This window comes from Grammomys surdaster, unplaced genomic scaffold (assembly GCF_004785775.1).
Source record: "Grammomys surdaster isolate TR1022 unplaced genomic scaffold, NIH_TR_1.0 191, whole genome shotgun sequence".
Taxonomy (NCBI): Eukaryota; Metazoa; Chordata; class Mammalia; order Rodentia; family Muridae; genus Grammomys; species Grammomys surdaster.
In genome coordinates this window covers 15,601,561-15,609,391 of record NW_021604636.1, presented here as the reverse complement: position 1 = coordinate 15,609,391, position 7,831 = coordinate 15,601,561, and positions in this window count along the sequence as shown.

Sequence of the window (7,831 nt, the reverse complement as noted above, 5' to 3'; positions counted from 1 at the left end):
AGTTATGATGACATAAGATAAGAAAGAGGGCTGGAGACTTAAACGTCCTCTCACATCTTGTAACACACACCATTTTAGTGCATGGTCACAGTTTCTTCATGTTCCACTGCCCTGGCCAAGAATTCTGTTTTGGCTAATGGGGCATCCTCAGCAAACATGCAGGCCAGGGTTGTAGGAACCAGGAAGGTGATGCCCTTGAGTAAAACCCCAAAAAGACAATGGGGACTTCAGTCCTCAGGGAGGATGACTCCAACATGTGGAGATACCCAGTAAGACTGGGCTTCAGGTATCAAGACTAATTGGTGCTCACTAACAAATACTACATTAGCTTTCTTCCTGTTTCAGCCTAATAATATCTATCTCCTGGCATCACTTCTTAAATAATATACTTGGGTTGATGTCCAACCAAAAGCAATGAGCAATCACAAGGCTGCTTACTTAACAAGTTAGGAAGTGTACTTAAAAATTAGAGGGGATGTAATAACTTAAAAGGAGAAATGTTCCCCATAGGTGCATGTACCCAAACACTTGGTCTTCAGTTGGTGACACTGCCAGAGGAGATCATGGAACTTTTAGGGCATGAATCCTTGCTAGAGGAAGCATGTCATTAGGGGTATCCTTTGGGGGTGGTGGGGGATGGGGTAAGGGGACAACATAGGAAATGTAAATAAATCATCCAATTAAAAAAAAAAAAAGCATTGCCAAAAGTACAGGGCATTTCCTTTCAAAAAAAAAAAAAAAAGAATCTTAAAAAAAAAAAAAAGGGGTATCCTTTGCTATTTCACTTTACTTCTAGCTCATGGTCTCTTGCCTCTCAGTATATTGAAGAAGTGATCTCTCAGATTCCAGGTTTTGGCTGCTTGCTGCCATGACTACCCATCATTAAGGGATTCTCTCCCTGGAACTATAAACCAAAGACAAATTCTGTCTCCAATACTTGGATTTGGGTATGGTATTTTATCACAGAGTAATACAAAGTAACTAATACAGAAATTGGTAACAAACAGTTGGTTTGTACTGTGAAGAATCTTGACCATATTTTTTTCTGGAGGAATGTGGAAGACTTTGAAATTTGATTGAATGCTATGAGCAGAGCTTAATAGAATGTTCTGTATGAGGCTGAAAGGTTTTAAGGGGAAGCAAGAACTTTATTAGCAACCGTGTTAAAGTCCATTCATAGGTTATTTGGCAAAGACTATGTCTTATTTCTACCTATGTACTGAGAACTTACCTGACACTAAATTACAAAATACTTGTAACTTTAATTTGTTTCAAATACTATTTTTAATGATGTTTTTAAAATGCTTTAACCTCCCTTGTGTTCCACCACCCAGTAGAGGTAGTAGAAAAGAAATGATACAGGGGAAATGGATTTGTTTAGAAAGAGTCTTTGGAGCAACGGTCTGTGTTGTCTGGAAATCGTGAGTTCAGCAGCAGCAGCTCAATCCACTCACAAATACTTCATGGATACACTAGCAGTCATTTTGGTAGAGTCAGGTTAGCGACAGCAGTCATATGATCTAGTAGAGACAGCCAGGCCTTAGTATTGGCTTGAGTGAGCAAGGGATCAGGAGCAACACCAGGAGAAGTTCTCGGCTGTGCCTCTCTCAGGGAAACAAAGATCAGGGAAGACACGAGACCCACAAGCATTTCACAGATAGCTCTACCAGCAAGCCAGACTCAGCCTCCATCACTGTCTGTCAAGTCCTATTTATACCCTCCAAACATCACATGTCCTCCACGTGCTTTGTCTCAGCACATGTCTTGCCTCAGCATGTGCGTCCAATCATCCTGAGTCCCAACAAACGGAGTTCAACTACGCAAAATAAGCCAAACCAATACATGCATATTGTTAGCAAAGAGTCCTTCAACACATGTCCTTTCACACATCCTCTCTCCCTTGTCTGCTTCATTGAAACACTCCTTCCTAAGTCAGCCTTAGACTTTCACACCTGTATCCACTTTAACTAAATGTTCCTTCACATGTTTGCCCCAGCAAAACCCATCCAACTGACTTTCCAAAGAACCCTTAAGTTTCCACATCAATACTATTTTTGTTTTGTAATTTACTTTATATAATTTAATATAATTAATGTAAAAATACAAATGTACTAATTTCTTTGGCACAGAAAATTTTAAGGCAATATATTATTGAGCACGTGAAATGGTTGTAATTGGTTGCACTTAGGCAGATGTACAACAGAAAAAAAGAGCAAATAGGGGGAAAAGAAAAACAAAATGTATGGTTTAGAGAGAAAAAGACCTCTAAGAAGCTTAACTTTACAGAACAGTCATGTGTCAAAAGAGATGTTTTAATTGTTAATGAGAATTAGAACCACTAAGGAGTGGCCATCTGTGTTTCCCTAGAACAATGGGAACAGTAGGTACCATCAGGGTAAGATCCAACCCTGATAAGCTTAAAGGTTGCTTGTTTTAGAAAGCAATTGCTTCAACATCCAAAAGCTACTGCAACTGAGGTTCAAGGGAATGTGGGTATATATCTGTAGCTGGCAGCTAAACTAACTTAGTGCTATCATTTACATGGTACTAGCTTTTCGGGAATGGAAACATGAAAGATTGAGAGGCTCATAGACTCTTCCTCTGCAGTTCCAGAGAACCAGTGCAGCCAGGCAGCCTGTGCTGTGAGTGACTCTCGCATTAATCTGTGAAAATGAAGACCGGGTGATGATGGAGACCACACAGTGTTGGAATTGCCAATGCTGCTCAGGCAAACTTTATACAGGGTGTGGGATCAGCCAGTGGGAGAGATGTATGTTGCAGGCAGCAAAGCTGAAGAAGTAGAGTTCTCTAAGTCCGCTAAATCTACAGCTCCATACACTGATTATGAAGTTACAGGATTTGTTGTTTGCCCTGCTAGATTTTGGGTTTTGTTTTGGTTCAAGTATTTCCTTGCTGTTCTCCAGTTTTCCCCTTTAGTAACGAGGATGTATATCCTGTGCCATTGTATGTTGGAAATAATGCAATTCCCTTTTTGAGTATAAGGGGGCCACAGTAAGGAAATTGCTTTGAGTCTCAGAAGATAGTTTAGACTTAGAAACAGTGCTGAGACTGTTTAAGATGATGACGTCCTTTAAAGTTGAGCTAAATACATCTTTATTGTGATGTGGCCATGAGTATGATATCAGAACCAGGAAGTGGAATGTGGTGGTCTGAATGAGAAATATTCCCCATAATTGCATGTACCTAATCACTTGGTTTCCAGTTAGTGGTGCTGTTTGTATAGATTATGGAACTTCTAGGATGTGAAGCGTTGCTGGAGAGAAGTACATCCTAGGGGGTAGGCTTTGAGAGTTTATTGCCATTCACTGTCTGTTGGCTCTCTGTGAAAGGATGTAATCTCTAAGCTTCTTGCTCTGTTGCCTCCCTCTGGAGCCAAACAACAAGGCAAACTGTCTTTTCCACAATTCACTTGGTCATGTTTTATAGGAGCAACAAGAAAGTAATTAACACTGTATGTATAGGACAAATAACAGGAGTGAAGCAAGGTGTTGTCTTTTTGCTCTGTGCCAGAAATTGTATAAGGCCCTACAATTTTAATTCTACTTATCAGAAAAATGTCTACAAATTATGTACTACTGTAAACCAAAGGCATGGGGACAAACTACGTCATAGATGGTCACATGCCTATTGGATGAGGAGTCAAGTCTTTTCCTCTGACATGCAGGAAGCACTGAAATACAATGTTTTGCTGTGTCTCCTGTGGGTTTTGGGGGTATTACATATCCCAAGTGGAGAGTTCTTCCTCCCTGGGGCGTGGTCCTGAGACATCCAAGGCACAACACAGGGATGCTTCTATGGGTTGATAAACGTGAGGAGGAGAATCTTGATGCAGCATTCAACATTTGGTCAGAGGAACTCAGGTTGGTTGCTGTACGGTGGGAAGGTTTAAGTCCGAGACCAAGGTCTTAAATAATCAGACACGCCACAATTAGAGTCCCAACTTCATCCCTGCTGCTTCTGAGATAGAAGCTATCTGTTGAGTAAGCCACCTGTTTCTTGAGCTTCACGGTTATTATCGAGCACTACAAGATATGTGTAGGACAGTTGTAAAAAATGAGCAAAATAAATAACTTTAGAAGACTTCATGCTGTCCCTGGCATATTCAAATATGTTAGATGATATCTAGGATACCTGTGCATATACGGTGGGTTTTAATTTTCTCAAAGACAAAGTCTAACTTTGTAACCAAGGTTAGCCTTGAATCCATTTTGTGGCCAAAATTAATCTCAAACTCAGATCCTTCTACTTTAGATTCTATCCCTGAGGTTGGAGACAGATGTTACATCACATCTGGTTTAATTCTCATTTCAAATCTCATAAAATTTACCCTCTGTAATATCTCCTCCCAAAAGCTTATATTTACAAAGTATGCAATGCTTTATTGATTATTGGTATCACAGACTAGCCTCAAAATCTGATATGCAAAATGCTGCTAACTTGAATTTCTTTGAGTCCTGACATAATAAAGCATGGCCAAAGTGCAGATGAGGAGCTGGAGACATACTTGACCAAATATGTAACTTCACTACTGAGGGGAGTATAGATGGGGGTTACTAGGACTTGCTGGTCACCAGCCTAGTTCTAGGTACAGTGAGAGACACGTCTCAAAGAAAAACGATGGACAGTGATGGAGCAGATCATCTAATATCTTCCTCCATGTGCATGTACACCACACAGATACATAGCTTTCCACCCCAGTCACACACACAAAGGGATGAACTAAACTACTGTGTGAAATTACCTTCAGGTTATGTGTATAGGACATATATGATACAGAGAAATGAATTTCCTATTTAGACTAGGGTCCGATCCATCATGTATCTCATTATGTATTAACATATACTCCAAAATATGAAAATGAGTTTCCAGTCAAGAGACACTCATCATGTACATGCAATGAACATAGATGTGTGTTCTCAGTCTTCAGGAAACCTACTTTTTGAAACCTTTTGGATTCATAAGACCATTAGCCAGGAGTTTTAGTAACATAGCCACACTCGGAATGCTGGCACCTGTGAACCAAGGCATGCTTTGCTCATACTCTGAAAAGTGCACTAATAGAACCTTAACAAGTTGAGTTTGTGGCCACTGGGTAGTATTTGGCTTGCCCAGGTACATGCAGAAGTCGGACAAGGCATGCTTCAATAATGAAAACTCATAGTCCATGGGTTCTGGAAGGCAAATTAGAATGAATTGGATGTTTATCATAAATGATAGTCTATACTACACATTCTATACTATAATTAACACAATGTCTTTCTTAAGTAGAACTTGAGATGTGGGATTCCCTCAAATAACAACCTATAAGCTGTGAACACTTTCTATCTCAAAAGAACTTAATTTGTGCAAAAGGTGTTTTGCAGGTAATCTCAGCCTGTGCCTGTCCTTGAGAGAATGCAGATGAACATGGCCACTTCAGCCTGTGTATCCTGTACCTTCCAAGTGCTTTTCCTAGCCCACTTCGCTGAACCTTTCATTCAAGGATCCTAGGAATCTTTCACCAGTGATCCTTCTTCAGGTAGACCTTTAGCCATGCATTATTTCCAGATCTGCACATGACCTTTGCTTGTCATTGATCAGAAAGCCTTCCCCTCCACTTCTCTCCATTCGCAGAACTGGCTGATATTCCTTTTCAAACTGTAGACCAGGAAGATTTTCTAAAGCAGAGTCCTCTGTCTGCTTAGAGTTATCCCCTAAGTTAGATGCTCACGAACATTTTGTTTCTTGGATTCTTGAGACTAAGCTTCTGGTTGCACCCACCACGGGACATCGCACTGGTTTACAGCCGAGTGGACAAATTGGTGAAGGAAGAATAAGCAATTTGCTCACAAGGATTTGTATCAGATTGGTATCCACTGTATCATTATTACGAATTTGAGGAATTTGAGGAAATGTAATTGCTTGTTTTATTTAAGAATGTCTTTTTGTCTCTTCTGACATTTACCTTGTTTTTGGAATGATTATTAATGTATTGGGACAGCAATACTACATCCACCCTTATCTTTATTCCATGAAGTCTAGGGTGCTTTAAGACTGAAATCAGGAGGGAAACACTCCAATTTTGTGGTTCAGTTCACCTTTCAGTTTCTTGCATTTCTCCTTTATTTTGAACATTGTAAATGGTTTGAAGAACAGATACATTTTTGCATTTATATTGCTCTTATCATCAGCAGAGCTTTAAAATCTTAAAAAAAACATGTATTAGTACTTAGCATTCTGAAGTAGAAAACTATGTGCATATGAAGGCTTTTAAGACGAAGACTACAGTGAGTTCACAGAGCATGAATCTCCAAAATCATCAGATTGACTACAGTAAATGCCTACAGGAAGCTCCATTGTTCTAAACCCAACAGCAGCACCTCTTTGACAGATACACAGATGTGGAAGGTCTTCTTTTAAAAACCCCGAGGATTTGAAACACTTTCAAATAGAGAAGAGCAGGACAACACTGACCTTGCTGTTTGTAACTTCCTCCAGTATTCAACTGGCTCACAAACTAAGCCTCTTTTCTGATAAACACTTATAAAGCTTAGATTTCTCCACAACCTCAAGTTTGTGCTGTACCCTGGGGAGTTCGATGTGCTGTGATTTGCTTATTTTCACCACAAAAATACTAATTTCTACTAGAATATTTTCTTTGACCCCTGTGTTCTCTCAAAAATGGAATATTTGGTTTTCAAATATTTGCTGGCTTCCTGGTTATCTTTTGAAATTGATTTCACCTTGAGTTCACCTGTGATAAGAGAGTTCCTCTCTGCTGGGTGCCAATCCTTTGGAATTTCTGAAGACTGGCAGCAGTGTTCATATACAAAGACCAGTATTACTATCTAACTGAGACAGTGTTTTTGTATATAGCGGAATCTGGCCTCCAACTCACTTCTTATGTATCCCTGGTTGGCCTTAAACTTGGAATCTTTTTGCTTCAGCCATCCAGTTGTAGCTTACAAAAATTTCTGCATGCTCAATTTGTTAAATGTAACAATCTTTGTAAATGCTTAATCCAAAAATGTATATTCTTTAAATGTGTGCATTCATATGTCAGATCAAATTTGATCTGACATACGAATGCACACATATCAATTAACTAATAAATAATTAATGCAGTTAGATCTATCCATGCTCTCATAAGTAACCCCAGTCCACTAAATGAATCACCAGGATGGACTTGGATGGATTTTTTAAAAAATCTACTGTGGCTTTTTCTATATGGAACAAATAGAAATTAACTTCCCTGGAAAATCACAAAACAGTAAATATTAAAAATGATTATTTCCTGTAGATTGGAGATCAAGACAGCATTCAACTTAGCTTGGGTTATGGAATGAGGCTACATTTTAAAAAATCAAACCATACCAAGCAAAACCAAAACATGAAAGAATGGCCGTAGTTTCAGGAAAAGTTGCTATTGTAATTAATCACCATAATAGGCATCTCCTGATCATTGTTCTCTTTTTGAAAAAGATTAATTTTTATGTGAATTTGCATATGTTTGTGTGAGTGAATCCCGCCTGTGTGTGGGTGCTTGTAGAAGACAGAAGAGAGCTTCAGATCCCTTGGAACTGGGGCTACAGGCAGTTGTGAGCCTCCTGATGCAGGTGCTGGGAACAGAACTTGGGTTCTATCAAAGACATCCAGTGGTCTCAATTGCTGAGTGATGTCTCCAGCCCCTGAATACTGTTCTACATTTCCTACTCTTCTAATCATTTTAACACACCTATATAGTCTGTCTGACTGTCTTTTCTCTCTTTGTTTTTGTTTGTTTGTCTCTCTCTCTCTCTCTCTCTCTCTCTCTCTCTCTCTCTCTCTCTCT